Here is a 22,888-nt window from a genome sequence, read left to right on the forward strand (position 1 = left end):
GTCCATTCTCCGCGCAGCCCACGCCAAGCCGCTGCTTATCCGGAGCCGGAGCGGACTGGTCAACTCTGCGGCGGCGGGGCGCACAGGGGAGGAGCTTCCTCTCTCCGACCTGGCCCTCCCAGGCGCTGCCAGCCACCCGAGCCCGCCTTTCGGAGCTCCTCCCTCCCCAGACTTCTCACGCGACGTCAGCGGCGGATGCCGAGGCGGGGATGAGGGCCACTGGCCCGCGATCCTCCCAGCAAGGCTCCGGCCTCGGCCTCAGGCCCGAGATCTCCGCCTTGTGGCGACCAGACGACGTGTGCCACACCGGCGGGGCTCGGGCGGGGGCTTGGGAGTGGGGAAGTGAGCCAGGGGCGCTCAATTTGTCTTCTCTCCCCCCAACCCACAAGGTTGGAAAGGTTTTCTTGTGGGGAAATTTCCTCTCCGCAGCTTCACACTCAGTCAGCGGACCCTCCCACCCAGGAGGAATCTCCCCTGGTCCCATCGGGGCGTCTTCCGGGAGTCGCCAAACACCAGACAGAGGTAGCGGGCTGGGTGTGGCAGCTGCCATTTCCTGCGCGGAAAGCTCTTTGAGGACCTGCGGTGGTGACTTACTAGGGCTCCGCGCTTCTCAGCCCGGTGAGTCAGGTAGGGGTGTAGATTCACTTGCTTATCTGGACTCCAGTCTAACCTCACTTGCAACTACTTCAGTCGTGTGGGGTGGCTGATAAGCCCTGTCAGAGTTTAATCCTGTCTAAACGTTCAGGTGTTTAGTTCCTGTTGAGTGCTTCTCTACTAGGGACCTATTTTTCTGACTTTTTTTTTTTTCTCTCCTGACGTCCATAATTACAGACAGAGATTGAAAAGTAACCTTGAGAGAGTCCCTCCCTTGATTCCAGGTAAGACTGCAAACATTTCTTTCTTATAGATCTGGGAAGAATGCGGTGTTTAATGCCGACCAAAAAAGACTGCAAAGATCTTTTTACCTTAAACAAACACTTTTCTACACCTGAAATGGCTATTTTGCAAAGTGTGGTGCAAGTATTATACACAATACCGAGTCCATGCTAGGCATTTAATGAATTCTAAAGCAAAAGTAATAGGGAATGCCTGACTTCAATCAGGGATTTCTGCCTACAGAAAATCAGTGCTTCCTGTATTTTTGTATTGCCTGAAATGAGAGTAGCAGTGTTACATTTTACAATAAATGGAAGCTGTAATGAAAGAGTGTGTTTTAAAATTTGATAATTTAAAATGAAATACTTAGCTTTAAAGATATGGTCTGATAATCTGTGGTTCATTCCTTAATAAGCTTTTTGCTACAAAGAGTGCTCAGAAAACTTTTCCCATTCATTCATTCATTCATCCAGTCAGTTTACAAACAGAATTCTAGAGAAAGAGAACAAAAATTAAGAAGGGAGAAAATGATCAAAATAATAATTCAAGAATTTCTTCCAGGACCAAAAGACAAAGATGTTCATATTTAAAGGACCCACCAGCTACCCACAGTGACTGAAAAAGGACCTATGTTAAAGCACACCATTAAAAAGATCAGAACACTAAGAATAAAGAGAAGATTCTAAAAGTTTTCAGATGGAAGGAGCAGGAATAAACGGATGAGAATTAGAATGGCATTGGGTTTCTCAACAATAACACTTTTATGCTAAAACACTACAGTGAAATTTCAAGTTTTGTAAGACAATAACTTCCAACCTAGAATCCTATAGTCAAACTATCCATCAAGAGTAAGAGTAGAATAAAAACATTTTCACATATACAAGGATGAAAACATTTATTTTCCATCCATCCATCCACCGTTTTTTTTTTTTTTAAGGGAAAGTTACTAGAGGATGTGCTCCAACGAAACATGAGAGCAAGACAAGAAAGAGAAAGATGTGGGATCCAGAAAAAAGGACCAGGAGAATGTGACGGGAAATTCCAGGGTGAAAGATATGTGGCAGAATTAGAGAGCAGTCGTTTTCACCAGAGAAGGAAGATGGCAGACTCCAAGAAGAAAGACTGGTTAGTGTAATTGAATTTATTTAGCTTACTAATTTTGAGTATTTGGGTAGTTATATTGATAGATATTTGATAGATCTAATGAAATACTTGATAAAATTCGAGAGAGAACTTAAAAATATACGCAAGTAGAAAAAGGAAACAATTATTAATTCCATGAAAGCTAAAAATTAGACAAGAATGGAAACAGCGTTTCTCCGACTGTTCTGTGGTGAAAATTTTAAGACTTTTTAGAGCTTCTGAAATACTAGTATATTATAAATCTCGAAGGAGAGAACATGCAGCATAGAGCACTATAAAATTTATGTATATTTTTAATTACATTACTTTAAAATTTTTAAAAATTAGTATTCACACGGTTCAAAATTTAAAAGTGTAACAGACAGATAATTCAATAGAAAATTAGGCAAAACACCTAGATACTTCACACAAGGGTATATCTAAATAGCAAATAGTAAATGCATGTGAAAAGGTGCTCGACCTCATCAGTCATTAGAGAACTGCAAGTTAAAACCACAGTGCAATATCACTACACAAATACAAGAATAATTAAAATTTAAAAGACAGAATATAGCAAGTGTGGGTGAGGTTTTGTAACAATTGGAGCTCTTGCACATTGCTGGTGGGAGTGTCAATTGGTACAATCAATTTTGCAAACTGTATGGCAGTACTATTAAAATTGCAGATATGCGGATCCTCAGCAATTCCTTGCCTAGGTATATGGACATGCATATGCATATACTAGAAAGTTCATAGTAGTGCTATTTATAATAGCTTCAAACTGGAAATTACCCAAATATCCATAAATAGTGGAATGGGTAAATGATTTGTGGCCCATTTTTTTACACAGTGGGATACTAAACAGCAATGATATTGAGCAGTGTGCAATATTGATGAATTGCACAAATACAATACTGGATGAAAAAGCTAGACACAGAAGAGTATACATTTTATGAGTCAATTCCTATTAAGCACAAAAACAAGCAAAACTAGCCTATGCTTTTAGAAATCAGGATAATGTCTACTCTTGTAGAGTGGTCATAGTGACTAGAAGGGACAGGATGAGGCCTCTGGGGTGATAGAAATGTTCTGTTTCTTGATCTAGGACCTAGACTCTTGGTGCCAGTTGCATGGGTATGTTCAATTATGAAAATTCTTTGAGGTTACACAATGTGCACTTTTCTGTATATATATATGTTACACTTCAATAAAAGGTTAATAGGTTTAAATACAAAATAAATAATACATGTGGGTGTATATTATGTCTCTTACTTTTATTTAATTAGTATTACAGTATATACCTGTTCACCTTGCTTGTCTTTCACTTAGTAATCTATTTCAGATATCTTTCCATACAAATGCATAAAAAGCTTTCTCAACTTTTTTTTTTTTTAAATGATGGATATGCCATAATTTACCCCTCATTGGTGGACACTTAGCTGGTTTCCACATATTTACTGTTACAAATTATGCTGCAATAAGTAATCATTACATATATCATTTCATACATGTGTAAGTGTATCCATATATATGCCCTAGAAGCTGAACTGCTGGACAAAAGAGTTATGTTCATTTGTAATTTTGGTTTGTATTGTTGAATTGACCTTCACTGAGGTTGTTCCAGTTTTCTTTTTCTGCAGACAAATGAGAGTGCTGTTTTTCCACACACCTTCTTTCATTTCTTTTCGAGATAGATAGTATAATATTGATCTGCTGATTCCTGTATTTCAGTGCTTCTAAACTCATTTAAATGCTAAGATTCTTTTTATTGCAGACCTTCTAAATATCTGGCTTCAATTTTTTTATCACAACCTCAAACTTTAGCTTTCATGATAGTTTCACCATTATACAGCTTAAAAAATATGTATATCTAGTGATATGTACAGTGTTTAATTAATGCCCATAATGAATGGCTGATGACAGGAAACCTAAAGAATACTGATGCTAAACTACATCAACCAAATGAGAAACAAAAAACATGAGAATAATTATGCAAATTAGGCTAAAAAACAAGCCTCACACCTATATGTTGAATTCATCTATTCAAAATTCTATAGAATCATATTAAGTCATATTTTCCATTTACTGAGAATAAAGGTTATTTATATCTGCATGTGCTATTTTAGGGACATGGTAGCTTGAAATGGCATGCTTGAAATCTCTCATAGCCTGTTTTTTTGTTTTGCTTGTTTTTTTAACTTCAATGCCTTTTATTCCTGTAAGTTCTTTTTATTTATTTATTTTTCTAATTTTTTAAAAAATTAATTTTTATTGGAATATAGTTGCTTTACAATGTTGTGTTAATTTCTACTGTACAGCAAAGTGAATCAGCTATATGTATACATATAATGTCCATGGACAGAGGAATGGATAAAAAAGATGTGGTATATATATACAATGGAATATTATTCAGCCATAAAAAGGAATGAAATTGGGTCATTTGTAGAGACGTGGATGGAGCCAGAGACTGTCATAAAGAGTGAAGTAAGTCAGAAAGAGAAAAACAGATATCATATATTAACGTTTATATGTGGAATCTAGAAAAATGGTATAGATGATCTTATTTGCAAAGCAGAAATAGAGACACAGATGTAGAGGACAAACGTATTGACACCAAGGGAGGAAGTGGGGGCGGGTGGGATGAATTGGGAGATTGGGATCGACATATATACACTATTGCTACTATGTATAAAATAGATAACTAATGAGAACCTACTGTATATAGCTCAAGGAACTCTACTCCATGCTCTGTGGTGACCTAAATGGGAAGGAAATCCAAAAAAAGAGGGGATATATCTCATAGTCTTTTAAATTAGAAACGAAGACAGAAAAGTTGAAAAATAAACCACTTAAAAAAGTACAAATGCAAGAATTTAAAACATCTCATATTCTAATTTTTTCTATTCTTTGGTCTGAAAGCATCTGGTAACCATTGGGGGAAAATGGGTGAAGGATATGTGGGACCTCTCTGTATTATTTTTACAACTTCCTGTGAGTCTATTATTATCTCCAAATAAAAAGTTTTAAAAAGTTGTACCTGGGTGTATTAGTTTCCAGGGACTGCCATAACAAAGAACCACAAGAATTATAAAAAGGTATGTAAATGAGAAGTAAGGCTTCCTGATTCTTCAGATCTCCAGTTCACCTTCCCTAAGACAACAAATAAATTTAACAAATATTATGTGCCATAATGCTAGGTGCTGGAAATAGAGGGATAACAAAAGACACATGGTCTCTGTCCTTAAAATGCTTTTAGTGTTCTAAGGGAGAGAGAACCTAAGCATACAATTACAGTACACACTACATGTGTAACACTGGGTAGGCCCCTTAACCTCTTGGTTTTTTGAAGTCCTCAGTTGTAAAAATGTGAGGGTGCTATGAATTTATATTTGGGGCACGACAAGGTCGAGAAGAGTGTGTCTTTTCCTTTATTCTTCCAAAGTGGAATGTCTTCCCTCTCTTCCGCATGGGTCCAAATCTCACTTGTTCTTCAGGCCGACTGCCAAGGAGCCTTCCCTGACTCCCCAGGCCACACAAATCTCTGCCTCTTAGGTTCAGTGCCATACAACCTAGCTGTCTCTTACGTTAATCTTGTCTCTCAAGCCAAACTCAGGATATGGGTCTCTCTTGCCCTCCTGTGGCCCCTGCGGCTGTGCCAGCCCACTGGCACACCCCACGTGGGGTGTCTACTACACTAGGGCATGGGTGGGGAGGCCCAGGGGTGAGGGGCGAGGCAGAGTACCTTTGCCTCTACCCTGTTCTCCTCCACAAAACTGCCCCTCCTCCTCAAGCCTGCCCCTCAAGTCAAAGGTTCCATATATGACCTCACTGGGTAGTGATGCCCTCACAGGCATTCTCAGAGTTTCCATGGCAGCATAACTGTGCAAACGGGCTGCACTCAGAGAAACTTCTCTACCAGTTCTCCACCAGATACCAATCTTTTTGGCTGTCTGTGTGAGAATGTGTGACCGGATAGTGTATGTGTACTCTAACCTGTGCTCTGTTCCCTGGGTGGGCAGTGCAGCAGGTACACCCAGACAGGGCAACTCTACAGGAGGTATGATACACACACAACCTCACCTGGCTGGCACATGTTCCTGTGGGGGTTGCCAACTACGTACAGCTGAGCACCTTCCCAGATGTAAGTAATACCGGTGACCTGGGACGCCTTCGGGGACGCACAGTTCTCACTGCTGAGGACAAGTGAAAGGTCATCCCTGGACAAGTGTGCAGGACAGTTCTGAGCTTTATAAATGTAGCCTTACCCTTTGGGCTACAGGATGCTTCCATTCAGACCCTTTCCTGATTGGCCTCTTAACAAAAGACAAGTGCATTTTTGTTGGCAAATTGTTAATGGAGCGGTTTGAGGAACAGGGCCACTCTTGAACCGCACCTTCAAACCCAGGCACCACTGTACTATCATGGAGACATCTATATTGGTCCCCTCAGACACATCCCTTACTGAGTTGCTGGGTACTAGGGGAGAGGGTGTTGCCATATTGATGGGAAGACCGTAAGAACGAAGGGGGGGTGATGAAGTGCTAATGAGACTGGAGGGCTGAGGAGATGGTGTCCCAGGAGGCTGGGTTGATGTGAGCCTAGACTTGGTATCCAGAACCCGGTTCTGAGTCTCCTGATCACTCTGCCTCAGTATTTGTCCTTGTTCTAATCGACATAAAAGTATTAGACAGCTAGAGTTCAGTGTGGTTGAAATAGCAGTATAAATGGGGCCAAGAAGGGTTGCCAAGGTGGGCAGGGTTCTTAACAAATTTATATTAGATTATTTTTTTCCAAAACCTGAAAGACATTTCCATGAAAGCCTCAGAAGTGACAGACTGCAAGAAATGTTTTCTCTGTTGTGGAAGGGAGAGATGGAGAGGATCATGATTGCAATTACTTTCGGGTTCTACTGTTTTCCCTGGGAACGGTGAAGAGACTTCCTCATCTGCTGCAGCCCTAGGCTCTAGGGATTGCTTTTGCAGCCAGTGTCCCTTCTCTAGGGACTCATAGAGATGATGGGCCAAGGCTGTGTTTTGGACGTCAAGTAGGTTAAAAGTTCTTCAGCCAGAAACTGGGAGAGACATGAGAGAGGGAAATTCTGGCAGGAGACTGTGCACAGCAGAAGTGACTGATCAGTTCTGATTTTCTTTGCAGCAGCAGTGCCTCCCGTTTCTCGTCCTACACCTGGTCACTACCATGTCCTGTACCGCGGGTGTGGAGAAACGCATTTGGGCTGGCACGGGGAGACATACTGCCTGGTTGGTGGCTACCGGCTCTACGGGGATGTTCCTTTGGCCACGCCAGCTAAGGTAGAAGCAGAGAAGCCAGTCCCCAGACGTGCTCCGAAGAGAAAGCACTCTCTGGAATGGTCGGACGAAGACCTGGGTTGCCCCAGACCCAAAATCCGGCGATTGGAGCTTTCAAGCAGCACAGGAATACAAGGTGCTTTGATTGTCAAGCAGGGTGGCCCAACCTCTGGGCACATCGCCTCTGCAAGAGCCACAGTAAACGCATGTCCCATATTTGCTCTTTCAAGGTCGGCAGCAGGGAGTCCCCTCCTAAAGAAGGTTCTCTCTCATTGCCACACTATCCAAGGTTGCCACAAATGTTCCTTCCTGTGGGCCTCATCAGGCTAAGGGCAGAGTTGTCTCTTTGCTTCTCTGAGTCGCACCATATGGTCTTAGTAACACCTCTTCACCCTGTTGACCATGTTTTTCATGGGGGCTGCTGCTGAGACTTTATCTCATCCTTTCATGGTAGAGAGAGAGAGGATTCTAATGAATTTTACTTCCACGGGAGAGGGGAGTGTTATGATTATGTTGTCATTTTCTATTATGTCCTTTTGTCATGAATTTCTTTTCAATTTCATGTTAAAATGGGCCCACCGTTTCCACTTTGTGAGGTCATTCAGCACCCTCGTTTTGCACCTTTAACATCTCTCTCAGTATCACTTGGAAATGTTTGAAATGGCATGAGCTTGTCCTCACATTCCTATCAGCTGTAAATCCGGAGCCCCAACATGAACCTAACCATTGAACAGAACACCTCTCCACTACCTGTGTAACACTGGGTAGGCCCCTTAACCTCTTGGTCTTTTTAAGTCCATAGTTGTAAAAATGTGACGGTGCTATGAATTTATATTTGGGGCAGGACAAGGTAGAGAAGAGTGTGTCTTTGCTTTTATTCTTCCAAACTGGAATGTCTTCCCTCTCTTCCCCTTGGAAGATGCTCCTTTGGCCACGCCAGCCAAGGTGGAAGCAGAGAAGCCAGTCCCCAGACGTGCTCCGAAGAGAAAGCACTCTCCGGAAATGCCGGACGAAGACCTGGGTTGCTCCAGACCCAAAATCCGGCAATTGTAGCATGGTGCCAGGAGGCGGACCCCACAGTATCTTGCAGGTGAGCCATCCTGAAGAGAAGGCAATGGTTTAAATGCCTAAGGCAGGGAATGCCTCTTCCTGCACTGACACCCCCCCCCGCCCCCCGCCCACTGCCCACTGCCACAGATTAGAACCTGCATCTTTTTGTCTGAGCCTTCCCCAGCCAGGAGCCTCCTTCTATACTAAATGGCCATAAGCCAGGAGCCTCAGAAACTGAGGTTTGTAATGAGAGTCTGCCCTGAACATCCCGGGGCTGAAGCTGGCCTGGAAGAAACCCTGACGTTCCTCTGCTTAATCCTCAGGGGCCCCTTTGTGAGCTAAAGAAAGAAAAGTCTAGAAAAAACGGATACCTGGGAGGGGAAGATGGCAGAAGAGTAAGACACGGAGATCACCTTCCTCCCCACAGATACACCAGAAATACATCTACACGTGGAACAACTCCTACAGAACACCTACTGAATGCTGGCAGAAGACCTCAGACCTCCCAAAAGGCAAGAAACTCCCCCACATACCTGGGTAGGGCAAAAGAAAAAACAGAGACAAAAGAATAGGGACGGGACCTGCACCAGTGGGAGGGAGCTGTGAAGGAGGAGAGGTTTCCACACACTAGGAAGCCCCTTCGCGGGAGGAGAGTGCGCGTGGCGGAGGGGGGAAGCTTTGGAGCCGTGGAGGAGAGCACAGCCACAGGGGTGCGGAGGGCAAAGCGGAGAGATTCCCGCACAGAGGATAGGTGCCAACTGGCACTCACCAGCCCGAGAGGTTTGTCTACTCAGCTGCGGGGGTGGGCGGGGCTGCAAGCTGAGGATCGGGCTTTAGTCAGAGCGCAGGGAGAGGACTGGGGTTGGTGGCGTGAACATAGCCTGAAGGGGTTAGTGCACCACGGCTAGCCGGGAGGGAGTCCGGGAAAAGATCTGGAGCTGCCGAAGAGGCAAGAGACTTTTTCTTCCCTCTTTGTTTCCTGCTGCGCGAGGAGAGGGGATTGAGAGCGCTGCTTAAAGGAGCTCCAGAGACGGGCGCGAGTCGTGGCTAAAAGCGCGGACCCCAGAGACGGGCATGAGACGCTAAGGCTGCTGCTGCTGCCGCCACCAAGAAGCCTGTGTGCGAGCACAGGTCACTATCCACACCCCGCCTCCGGGGAGCCTGTGCAGCCCGCCAGTGCCAGGTTCCCGGGATCCAGGGACAACTTCTCCGGGAGAACGCACGGTGAGCCTCAGGCTGGTGCAAAGTCACGCCAGCCTCTGGCGCCGCAGGCTCGCCCCGCACTCCGTGCCCCTCCCTCCCCCCGGCCTGAGTGAGCCAGAGCCCCCGAATCAGCGGCTCCTTTAACCGTTCCGTCTTGTCTGAGTGAAAAACAGACGCCCTCCAGCGACCTACACGCAGAGGCGGGGCCAAATCCAAAGCTGAGCCCCTGGGAGCTGTGAGAACAAAGAAGAAAAACGGATATCTCTCCCAGCAGCCTCAGAAGCAGCGGATTAAAGCTCCACAATCAACTTGATGTACCCTGCATCTGTGGAATACATGAATAGACAGCGAATCATCCCAAATTGAGGAGGTGGACTTTGAGAGCAAGATTTATCATTTTTTCCCCTTTATCTCTTTTTCTGAGTGTGGATGTGTATGCTTCTCTGTGAGATTTTGCCTGTATAGCTTTGCTTCCACCATTTGTCCTAGGGTTCTGTCTTTTTTTTTAAATTTTTTTCTTAATAATTATTTTTATTTTAATAACTTTATTTTATACTACTTTATCTTCTTTCTTTCTTTCTTTCTTTATTTCTTTCTTTCCTTCCTTCCTTCCTTCCTTCTTTCCTTCCCTCATTTAGACAAAGAATCATCCCAAATTGAGGAGGTGGACTTTGAGAGCAAGATTTATGATTTTTTCCCCTATTCCTCTTTTTGTGAGTTTGTAAGTGTATGCTTCTGTATGAGATTTTGTCTGTATAGCTCTGCTTCCGCCATTTATCCAAAGGTTCTATCCGTTCGTTTTTTTTTCTTAATAAGTAGTTTTTAATTTAATAACTTTATTATATTTTACTTTATTTTATTTTACTTTATCTTCTTTCTTTCTTTCCTTCTTCCTTCCCTCCTCCCTTCCTTCCCTCCTCTCTTCCTTCCTTCCTTCCTCCCACCATCCCTCCCTCCCTCCATTCTTTTTTCTTTTTTTTCTTTCTTTCTTTCTTTCCTTCTTTCCTTCTTCTTTCTTTCTTCCTTCCTTAAATTAAATTCAATATAGATATTTAAATTTAAGGTAAAATTAAATTATAATTTGAAATTATATGTGGAGTTTTATTCCCTAAAGAATATTTTGGAAATTTCTACTCCTATTTTAACTTATATTTTCAGAGAAGGTATTTGGTCCAAATGAAGAATATCTTCAATTATTGTTCTTCTATTGCAAGCAAAAAAGGATTTATACTTCTTTTCATGAAATACCTTCTGTTTGACAACAGAAGGATAAATATTTTATATTTTTAGAAACAACAGTCAGGCTACTGATATTCTTAATGAGTTTTAATAAATCTGAATGCTTCTTATCATCTACTCTTTAGCTGGTACCTGAGGAGTTGTATACCTCCAGGAAGATATGTGCTCCAGACCCGTAAATATGCAGTTCACAGAGCCCACCACCAGAGGACAATAATGAAGTAAAATCTTGAAACCATGTAGTGAAAATAGTGGGAGTTTAAATAAAAGCAACATTTCACAGTATGCTTTTCTGACCAATGTTATATCTAATACCCTAATGGATTATATGTACATGGATTCTGAAAAGTCAGCAGCACACTTCACTGGTCAATTTCTATGATAAGGGGAACGGAATTTGAGTGTAGAAAAACAGTATACTTACATCTTAAAATTCCACCCCTACAGAATCTACTCACTATTGAAAACTGGTAAGAATAATAGCTTTCTGTGTCTCAGTGACCAGTTAACATTTTCAAGAGTAGAATTTATCTTCCTGTGATGCTCAAATACACAGGAAAAATGCATATCTAGGACAATGGATAAACTCTATATGACATGAGAAAATAGTTATTCAAATGGAAAAAGTATAAGATCTACAAGGCACAGTTTTATATGCATTAGTGTGGATATATACATAAAGAAGCTCTAAGAAACATAAAGATCACTTCCAGGAAGTAATTTTAGGTAGAAGAGAATTAACATGGATGAGGAAGAAAAGAGAGTTGGTTTTAAAATAGTTTCATTGACTTGTTTTTTTTGTTTATTTATTTGTTTTATTTATTTGGTCTTTGGAATATAAGAAAACAGTGGCTTTCAGATCAGTATCCCAGTGGAACAGAGGGACCGAGGTCTATCCTGGAGCCCAGCCATTGTTTGACACTCTTGTAATAATACTGGTGAAATACAACCAAACCATTTGAACTATAAGCATCCTCTCTGACAATAAACTTAAGACACCAACATTATATATTAAAGAAAGTAAAGAGAGAATACTGTTTTCTTTAGAGAAAATACAGATCCTGGACCAAATCAATAATGTCAGCAAACCTCATGGGTATAAAATATTCTGCTGTCTATCATTTAGAACATGCCTCTAGAGGAGGGAAACTGGGTGATAATTTCCCCAGATTTTATATTTAATTCAAATATTTTAGATAAGAGGCATCTCTAGTAAAACATTGTATTATTGATTCTTTCCAATATGATAGCTCAGAGGAGTTCCTCTTTCCTTCTCAAATACATATGGGGAAATGGAGGTGGGTGTGGGTTATAGGAAGTATCTAAATAGAGCATAATAATCAACAGTTTGTTTTTTAAAAATAGAAATTTCTATTCAAATTGTTTCCAGAGACAGAAACACACAGAGACAATTCCATGTGACAACAGTGAAAGAGACCAGAGTGATGCAGCTGCAAATCAAAAAACTGCCAACACCAGTGACTGATGGCCACCACCAGAAGCTGGTTAAGACAAAGAAGGATCCTCCCCTTGAGGCGTCAGAAAGAACATGGCCCTCTCAACACTTTGAGTTTGAACTTCTGGCCTCTAGAGCTGTGATAAAATAAATTTCTGTTCTTTTAAGCTAACAAGTTTGTGGTATCTTGTTATGGTAGCCCTAGAGATGACAGTATTTGATTCCTGAGCTGGCAACTGTATTTTGACTATGTAATGACTATTCCAAGATAATCAACAGACACAAAGATAAAGGCAAAACTGAGACTAAGCCCAGTTCTTTTTATTCCCAGAATAATAAATGATTTTTTAATTAATTTAGATCTCTTTGTCTAACCCCTCTGCTTTTCAGAAGAGTATGTGGGACCAATCAAATATTAATATGTTATACTTTCACTTTAATTCATCTCAAATTATTTCTAATTCCCCTTATGAGTTCTTACTTGACCCATGAATTATTTAGGAATACATTCTTTAATTTCCATTTGTGATTTTCAACAAATTTCTTTCTGTTAACGGTTGCTTATTGCATTCTGTTGTCATCTGAGAGCACTCTCTGTATTGTTTATGTCCTTTAAAATGTACTGAAATTTGTTTTATGGCCTAGCATATAGTATATCCATGTGCATTTGAAAAGAATGTATATTCTGATGCTGTTGGGTGGAATGTTTTATAGATGGCTGTTACGTCTACTTGATTGATAATGCTGTTCAAGGTTTTTATTTTCTTGTTGATTTTCTGTCTGTTCTGCTATTGAAAGAAGGGTATTAAAGTATCCAACTATTATTGTAGAACTGTCTGTTTCTCTTTTCTGTTGTGCCGATTTTGCCTCATTGTATTTTGAAGTCCTGTTGTTAGGTGCATATAAGTTTATAATTATTATGCATTCTAGATGGAATAATCATTTTATCATTTTAAAATGTCTTTGTCGCTAGTAAAAATTTTCGTCTTAAAATGTAATTTTTTTCTGATATTTTCTTAGCCACTTGTTGTTTTGTTTTGTTTTTACTGTTATGGTATATCTATTCCAACCCTTTTACACTTCACCTATATATTTTCTTTTTTTTTTTTTTTTTGGTAACATCTTTATTGGGGTATAATTGCTTTACAAAGGTGTGTTAGTTTCTGTTTTATAACAAAGTGAATCAGTTACACACATACATATGTTCCCATATCTCTTCCCGCTTGCGTCTCCCTCCCTCCCACCCTCCCTATCCCACCCCTCCAGGCGGTCACAAAGCACCGAGCTGATATCCCTGTGCTATGCGGCTGCTTCCCACTAGCTATCTACCTTACGTTTGTTAGTGTATATATGTCTATGCCTCTCTCCCGCTTTGTCACAAATCACCCTTCCCCCTCCCCATATCCTCAAGTCCGTTCTCCAGTAGGTCTGTGTCTTTATTCCTGTCTTACCCCTAGGTTCTTCATGACATTTCTTTTTCTTAAATTCCATATATATGTGTTAGCATACGGTATTTGTCTTTCTCTTTCTGACTTACTTCACTCTGTATGACAGACTCTAGGTCTATCCACCTCATTACAAATAGCTCAATTTCGTTTCTTTTTATGGCTGAGTAATATTCCATTGTATATATGTGCCACATCTTCTTTATCCATTCATCCGATGACGGGCACTTAGGTTGTTTCCATCTCCGGGCTATTGTAAATAGAGCTGCAATGAACATTTTGGTACATGACTCTTTTTGAATTTTGGTTTTCTCGGGTATATGCCCAGTAGTGGGATTGCTGGGTCATATGGTAGTTCTATTTGTAGTTTTTTAAGGAACCTCCATACTGTTCTCCATAGTGGCTGAACCAATTCACACTCCCACCAGCAGTGCAAGAGTGTTCCCTTTTCTCCACACCCTCTCCAGCATTTATTGTTTCTGGATTTTTGGTGATGGCCATTCTGACTGGTGTGAGATGATATCTCATTGTAGTTTTGATTTGCATTTCTCTAATGATTAATGATGTTGAGCATTCTTTCATGTGTTTGTTGGCAGTCTGTATATTTTCTTTGGAGAAATGTCTATTTAGGTCTTCTGCCCATTTTTGGATTGGCTTGTTTTCTTTTTTTGTTATTGAGCTGCATGAGCTGCTTGTAAATTTTGGAAATTAATCCTTTGTCAGTTGCTTCATTTGCAAGTATTTTCTCCCATTCTGAGGGTTGTCTTTTGGTCATGTTTATGGTTTCCTTTGCTGTGCAAAAGCTTTGAAGTTTCATTAGGTCCCATTTGTTTATTTTTGTTTTTATTTCCATTTCTCTAGGAGGTGGATCAAAAAGGATCTTGCTGTGATTTATGTCATAGAGTGTTCTGCCTATGTTTTCCTCTAAGAGTTTCATAGTTTCTGGGCTTACACATAGGTGTTTAATCCATTTTGAGCTTATTTTTGTGTATGGTGTTAGGGAGTGATCTAATCTCATACTTCTACATGCACCTGTCCAGTTTTCCCAGCACCACTTACTGAAAAGGCTGTCCTTTCTCCACTGTACATTCCTGCCTCCTTTATCAAAGATAAGGTGACCATATGTGCGTGTGTTTATCTCTGGGCTTTCTATCCTGTTCCATTCATCTATCTTTCTGTTTTTGTGCCAGTACCATACTGTCTTGATTACTGTAGCTGTGTTGTATAGTCTGAAGTCAGGGAGCCTGATTCCTCCAGCTCCGTGTTTCGTTCTCAAGATTGCTTTGGGTATTCGGGGTCTTTTGTGTTTCCATACAAATTGTGAAATTTTTTGTTCTAGTCCTGTGAAAAATGCCAGTGGTAGTTTGATAGGGATTGCAGTGAATCAGTAGATTGCTTTGGGTAGTAGAATCATTTTCACAATGTTGATTCTTCCAATCCAAGAACATGGTCTATCTCTCCATCTATTTGTATCATCTCTAATTTCTTTCATCAGTGTCTTATAATTTTCTGCATACAGGTCTTTTGTCTCCTTAGGTAGGTTTATTCCTAGATATTTTTTCTTTTTGTTGCAATGGTAAATGGGAGTGTTTTCTTGATTTCACTTTCAGATTTTTCATCATTAGTATATAGGAATGCCAGAGATTTCTGTGCATTAATTTTGTATCCTGCCACTTTACCAGATTCATTGATTAGCTCTAGTAGTTTTCTGGTAGCATCTTTAGGATTCTCTATGTATAGGATCATGTCCTCTGCAAACAGTGACAGCTTTACTTCTTCTTTTCCGATTTGGATTCCTTTTATTTCCTTTTCTTCTCTGATTGCTGTGGTTAAAACTTCCAAAAGTATATTGAGGAAGAGTGGTGACAGTGCGCAACCTTGTCTTGTTCCTGATCTTAGTGGAAACGGTTTCAATTTTTCACCATTGAGGATGATGTTTGCTGTGGGTTTGTCATATATGGCCTTTATTATGTTGAGGAAAGTTCCCTGTATGCCTACTTTCTGCAGGGTTTTTATCATAAATGGGTGTTGAATTTTGTCAAAAGCTTTCTCTGCATGTATTGAAATGATCATATGGTTTTTCTCCTTCAATTTGTTATTATGGTTTATCACATTGATAGATTTGTGTATATTGAAGAATCCTTGCATTCCTGGAATAAACCCCTCTTGATCATGGTGTATGATCCTTTGAATGTGTTGTCGGATTGTGTTTGCTAGTATTTTGTTGAGGATTTTTGCATCTATGATCATCAGTGATATTGGCCTGTAGTTTTCTTTCTTTGTGACATCATTGTCTGGTATTGGAATCAAGGTGATGGTGGCCTCGTAGAATGAATTTGGGAGTGTTCCTCCCTCTGCTATATTTTGGAAGAGTTTGAGAAGGATAGGTGTTAGCTCTTCTCTAAATGTTTGATAGAATTCGCCTGTGAAGCCATCTGGTCCTGGGCTTTAGTTTGTTGGAAGACTGTTAATCACAGTTTCAATTTCAGTGCTTGTGATTGGTCTGTTCATATTTTCTATTTCTTCCTGATTCACTCTTGGCAGGTTGTGCATTTCTAAGAATTTGTCCATGTCTTCCAGGTTGTCCATTTTATTGGCATAGAGTTGCTTGTAGTAATCTCTCATGATCTTTTGTACTGCTGCAGTGTCAGTTGTTACTTCTCCTTTTTCATTTCTAATTCTATTGATTTGAGTCTTCTCCCTTTTTTTCTTGATGAGTCTGGCTAATGGTTTATCAATTTTGTTTATCGTCTCAAAGGACCAGCTTTTAGTTTTATTGATCTTTGCTATCATTTCCTTCATTTCTTTATCATTTATTTCTGATCTGATTTTTATGATTTCTTTCCTTCTGCTAACTTTGGGGTGTTTTTTGTCCTTCTTTCTCTAATTGCATTAGGTGCAAGGTTAGGTTGTTTATTCGAGATGTTTCCTGTTTCTTAAGGTAGGATTCTATTGCTATAAACTTCCCTCTCCCTCTTAAAACTGCTTTTGCTGCATCCCATAGGTTTTAGATCACAGTGTCTCCATTGTCATTTGTTTCCGGTATTTTTTGATTTCCTCTTTGATTTCTTCAGTGATCACTTCGTTATTAATTAGTGTATTGTTTAGCCTCCATGTGCTTGTATTTTTTACAGATCTTTTCCTGTAATTGATATCTATTCTCGTAGCATTGTGGTCAGAAAAGATACTTGATACAATTTCAATTTCCTTAAATTTACCTAGGCTTGATTTGTGACCCAAGATATGATCTATCCTGGAGAATGTTCCATGAGCACTTGAGAAAAATGTGTATTCTGTTGTTTTGGATGGAATGTCCTATAAATATCAATTCAGTCCATCTTGTTTAATGTATCATTTAAAGCTTGTGTTTCCTTATTTATTTTCATTTTGGATGATCTGTCCATTAGTGAAACTGGGGTGTTGAAGTCTCCTACTATCAATGTGTTACTGTCGATTTCCCCTTTTATGGCTGTTAGTATTTGCCTTATGTATTGAGGTGCTCCTATGTTGGGTGCATAAATATTTACAATTGTTATATCTTCTTCTTGGATCGATCCCTTGATCATTATGTAGTGTCCTTCTTTGTCTCTTCTAATAGTCTTTATTTTAAAGTCTATTTTGTCTGATATGACAATTGCTACTCCAGCTTTTTTTGGATTTCCATTTGCATGGAATATCTTTTTTCATCCGTTCACTTTCAGTCTGTGTGAGTCTCTAGGTCTGAAGCGGGTCTCTTTTAGACAGCGTATATATGGGTCTTATTTTTGTATCCATTCATCCAGTCTGTGTCTTTTGGTTGGAGGATTTAATCCATTTACATTTAAGGTAGTTATCGATATGTATGTTCCTATTCCCATTTACTTAATTGTTTTGCGTTGGGTATTATAGGTCTTTTCCTTCTCTTGTGTTTCTTGCCTAGAGAAGTTCCTTTAGCATTTGTTGTAAAGCTGGTTTGGTAGTGCTGAACTCTCTCAGCTTTTGCTTGTCTGTAAATGTTTTCATTTCTCCATCAAACCTGAATGAGATCCTTGCAGGGTAGAGTAATCTTGGTTGCAGGTTTTTCTCCTTCATCACTTTAAATATGTCCTGCCAGTCCCTTCTGGCTTGCAGAGTTTCTGCTGAAAGATCAGCTGTTAACCTTATTGGGATTCCCTTGTATGTTATTTTTGCTTTTCCCTTGCTGCTTTCAATAATTTTTCTTTATATTTAATTTTTGGCAGTTTGATTAATACGTGTCTTGGCGTATTTCTCCTTGGATTTATCCTGTATGAGACTCTCTGTGCTTCCTAGAGTTGATTAACTATTTCCTTTCCCACATTAGGGAAGTTTTCAACTATAATCTCTTCAAATACTTTCTCAGTCCCTTTCTTTTTCTCTTCTACTTCTGGAACCCCTATAATTCGAATGTTAGTGAATTTAATGTTGTCCCAGAGGTCTCTGAGACTGTCCTAAGTTATTTTCATTGTTTTTTCTTTATTCTGCTCTGTAGTAGTTATTTCCACTACTTTATCTTCCAGGTCACTTATGCATTCTTTTGCCTCAGTTATTCTGCTATTCATCCATTCTAGAGTTTTTTTTTTTTTTTTTTTGCAGTACGTGGGCCTCTCACTGTTGTGACCTCCCCATTGTGGAGCACAGGCACCGAATGCGCAGGCTCAGTGGCCATGCCTCACAGGACCAGCCACTCCACGGCATGTGGGATCTACCCAGACCGGGGCACGAACCCGTGTCCCCTGCATCGGCAGGTGGACTCTCAACCACTGCGCCAACAGGGAAGTCCCATTTTTTCCTTTTGTGTTCAACCGCAGTTGTCTTTTTCACTTTTAAAAGTTGCCAAAGGGCTTCCGGGAATATGGTGGAATGGGAAGATGGGGAGATCACCTTCCTCCCCACAGATACACCAGAAATACATCTACACGTGGAACAACTCCTACAGAACACCTACTGAACGCTGGCAGAAGACCTCAGACCTCCCAAAAGGCAAGAAACCCCCCACGTACCTGGGTATGGCACAAGAAAAAAGAATAAACAGAGACAAAAGGATAGGAACGGGACCTGCACCAGTGGGAGGGAGCTGTGAAGGAGGAAAGGTTTCCACACACTAGGAAGCCCCTTCGAGGGCAGAGACTGTGGGTGGCGGAGGGGGAAACCTTCGGAGCCACGGAGGAGAGCACAGCAACAGGGGTGCGGGGGGCAAAGTGGAGAGATTCCTGCACAGAAGATAGGTGCCGCCTGGCACTAACCAGCCCGAGAGGTTTGTCTTCTCCTCCGCCGGGGTGGGTGGGGCTGGGAGCTGAGGCTCGGGCTTTGGTCGGAGCGCAGGGAGAGGACTGGGTTTGGCTGCGTGAACACAGCCTGCAGGGATTTAGTGTGCCACGGCTGGCCTGAGGGAGTCTGGGGAAAAGTCTGGAGCTGCCGAAGAGGCAAGAGACTTTTTCTTCCCTCTTTGTTTCCTGGTGCGGGGATTAAGAGCACTGCTTAAAGGAGCTCCAGAGACGGGCGCGAGCCGCGGATGAAAGCGCGGAACCCAGAGACGGGCATGAGACGCTAAGGCTGTTGCTGCCGCCACCAAGAAGCCTGTGTGTGAGCACAGGTCACTATTCACACCCCTCTTCCGGGGAGCCTGTGCAGCCCACCACTGCCAGGTTCCCGGGATCCAGGGACAACTTCCCGGGAGAACGCACGGCGCGCCTCAGGCTAGTGCAACGTCACGTCGGCCTGTGGCATCACAGGCTCGCCCTGCCCTCGGTGCCCCTCCCTCCCCCCAGCCTGAGAGAGCCAGAGCCCCCGAATCAGTTCCTCCTTTAACCCCGTCCTGTCTGAGCGAAGAACAGATGCCCTCCGGCGACCTACATGTAGAGGCGGGGCCAAATCCAAACCTGAGCCCCTGGGAGCTGTGAGAACAAAGAAGAGAAAGGGAAATCTCTCCCAGCAGCCTCAGAAGCAGCGGATTAAAGCTCCACAATCAACTTGATGTACCCTGCATCTGTGGAATACACGAATAGAAAACGAATCATTCCAAATTGAGGAGGTGGACTTTGAGAGCAAGATTTATCATTTTTTCCCCTTTACCTCTTTTTGTGAGTGGGTATGTGTATGCTTCTCTGTGAGATTTTGCCTGTATAGCTTTGCTTCCACCATTTGTCCTAGGGTTCTATCCGTCTGTTTTTTTTTTAAATTTTATTCTTAATAATTACTTTTTATTTTAATAACTTTATTTTATTTTACTCTATCTTCATTCTTTGTTTCCTTCCTTCCCTCCTTTAGACAACCAATCATCCCAAATTCAGGAGGTGGACTTTGAGAGCATGATTTATGATTTTTTCCACTTTTCCTCTTTTTGTGAGTGTGTATGTGTATGCTTCTGTGTGAGATTTTGTCTGTATAGCTTTGCTTCCACCATTTGTCCTAGGGTTCTATCCGTCCTTTTTTTCTCTTAATAATTTTTTTATTTTAATAACTTTATTATATTTTATCTTATTTTATTTCATTTTACCTTATCTTCTTCCTTTCTTTTTTCTTCCTTTCTTCCTTCCTTCCTCCCTCCCTCCCTCCTTTCTTTGTACTGCTACTAATTCTTTCTTTCTAATTTTTCTCCCTTTTCTTGTGAGCCGTGTGGATGAAAGGCTCTTGGTGCTGCAGCCAGGAGTCAGTGCTGTGCCTCTGAGGTGGGAGAGCCAACTTCAGGACACTGGCCCACAAGAGACCTCCCAGCTCCACATAATATCAAATGGCAAAAATCTCCCAGAGATCTCCATCTGAACATCAGCACCCAGCTTCCCTCAATGACTACCAAGCTACAGTGCTGGACATTCTATGCCAAACAACTAGCAAGACAGGAACACAACCCCAACCATTAGCACAGAGGCTGCCTCAAATAATAACGAGTCCACAGACACCCCAAAACACACCACCAGACGTGGACCTGCCCACCAGAAAGACAAGATCCAGCCTCATCCACCAGAACACAGGCACTAGTCCCCATACAACCATACAACCAAGCAATTCCACTCAGGTAGTTACCTGAGAGAAATGAAAACATATATGTTCACACACAGACTTGCACATGAACAGTCATAGCAGCATGATTCATAATAGCCAATGAGTAGAAACAATCATAATTACCACTATCACTACAATAATATATGGACCTGTTGCTTAAGGGAGAGGCCAGGGCTCTAGATATAAAACTGAGCATCACTAACATATAGATGGTATAAAAGCCATGATCTGGTCTGGATCATCTAGGGGGAAAGTACAGATGGCAAACAGTAAAGGACCCATATTAGAGCTCTGAGGCATTCCAACAGTTAGAAATTGAGCAAAGGAAGAAAAAAAGAGGTAGAGGAAGAGAGGATAATAGGGAGTATGGTCTCTTGTGTCTTGGAAGGTATCAGAGGGAACGTTTCAAGGAGGGAAGAGTCAGCCATATCTAATCTGCTGAGAGGCCAAGTAAGATAAGCAGTATTTTCCAAAATTGCCATCCTTGGTAACTTGAACAAATGCAGCTTTAGTGGAGATATGAAAACAGAAGACTGATGGAAGTTTGTTAAAAATTGAATTAGAGGTGAAGAAGTAGAGACAATAAGTATGGACAATTCCTACAAGGTGTTTAGATCTAAATGGGAGTAGAAAAATGAGGTGGTAGCTGAAGGATGATATGGGGTCAAGAATTTTTTTCCTATATAAAGACAGGATATAATAATAGCATAGATCTGTATGACAGATGAACGATCCAGTAGACAGGCAGAGATTGGCAATGCAAGAGCAGAGAGAGAATATAAAGAACAGAATGCTGGAGAGAGTAAGGGAATGGCATCCAGAGCACAAGTAATACTGTTTACAATTGTGTAAGAACACTTTTTTCCCACTGTAAAAGAGATAAAGCAGGAAAGACAGGTCAAGTACAACTAAGTTTATAGATCTGGTAGTGGAACTACGAGGGAGTTCTCTCTCATGGTTTCTACTTTCTCAATGCTCAAAAGAAATACAGAACATAGGGTGTAGGAGGTTTAAGAAGGGAAGATAAGGTACAATATGCATTACCCCTGTCTTGTCTTCCTAAGTTCAGAATCTATTAAGAAAAGCCACACAATAATGAGAGATGATGATCAAAACATCACCTTTATTACTGATAAAGCTAATTGGAATCTGTCCCTTTTTAGATCTGTAGCATATGGGCTTAGTAACACTTTGTCCCTTCAGTTGACAGTTTTACTCACTCAGCTACAGGCCTCACCTGCTTCCATATGGGGAAGCACAAAATGTGTGCATCCTTTAGACAAGCTTACTTCTAAAAGGAGGAGAAAACTGAGAAGGGACTAGATAAGTACGCTTGCTTTTTCTCTAAAACTAACAAATGAGGAGGAGGAGTGCTGAGGGGCAGATAGGACTAGAAATGTTCCTCCCATGCTTTCCTTCTTAGGGATTGAAATGGAATTTCATCTTCACTTTGGAAACATGAAGTATGGGACTTACGCATCTCCTACAGTAGTACAAGATGATCATCTAGTCTGTAATTTGCAAACTTTTGGGTCTCAGAACTCTTCAAAATTATTAAGAGCTTTTGTATATGTTGGTCATATCTATTGATATTTACTACATTAGATTAAAACAGAAAATTTTAACACATCAGAGTATATGAAAACACATTCCATTATCCGTTGGAGCAATGATATCATCATACTTAATTTAGTCTCTGGAAAGATTTTTCCAGAGGATGAGAGTAAAAAGGGAAAACAATACCTTAATATTTATTATTTTGAAAAGTTTTGATTTTGTGAACCACTTAGGAAAGTCTCAGGAACCAATCCCACCTCCAGAGGTCCCTGCACCACAACTTAAGAACAGGTGATATATGAGAATGGAATAGTAGATGTATTTGAGAAACATAACAGAATTGCTAAGTAGAGTTTAGTGCCTAGTTTTAGCCATTAATTTAAAGAGAAACCAATGAATTCCATTTCTGGCCAAGATGAAGAAACAAGGACCAATTCACCCTCCTGCCTTAAGCAACCACTAGCCAGACAAAATGCATGAAACAGTGGTTTTCAAGACACTAGATATCAGGCAACAAAGGACAGTGATCTCTAAGTGATAGGAAACAACTGAGGTCAGCCTTATGACAGCCTGACTACCCAAGCTTACTGCCTTGGGAGAGTTTCCAGCTATACTACAGGGTAGAGAAGTAA

At 41.1% G+C, this 22,888-nt stretch overlaps 1 long non-coding RNA gene across 1 annotated transcript; it reads left to right on the forward strand.

The window, feature by feature from the left end:
- The first annotated feature begins 830 nt into the window (after window positions 1-830).
- On the forward strand, window positions 831-8,332 carry LOC309978950. Its single transcript, XR_014327168.1, has 4 exons — window positions 831-878; window positions 1,814-2,001; window positions 7,153-7,440; window positions 8,224-8,332. It is a non-coding gene; the product is annotated as an uncharacterized lncRNA (long non-coding RNA).
- The last annotated feature ends 14,556 nt before the right edge of the window (window positions 8,333-22,888 follow it).

The sequence above is a fragment of the Leucopleurus acutus genome, assembly GCF_964270905.1.
Source record: "Leucopleurus acutus genome assembly, contig: HAP1_SCAFFOLD_323, whole genome shotgun sequence".
Taxonomy (NCBI): domain Eukaryota; kingdom Metazoa; phylum Chordata; class Mammalia; order Artiodactyla; family Delphinidae; genus Leucopleurus; species Leucopleurus acutus.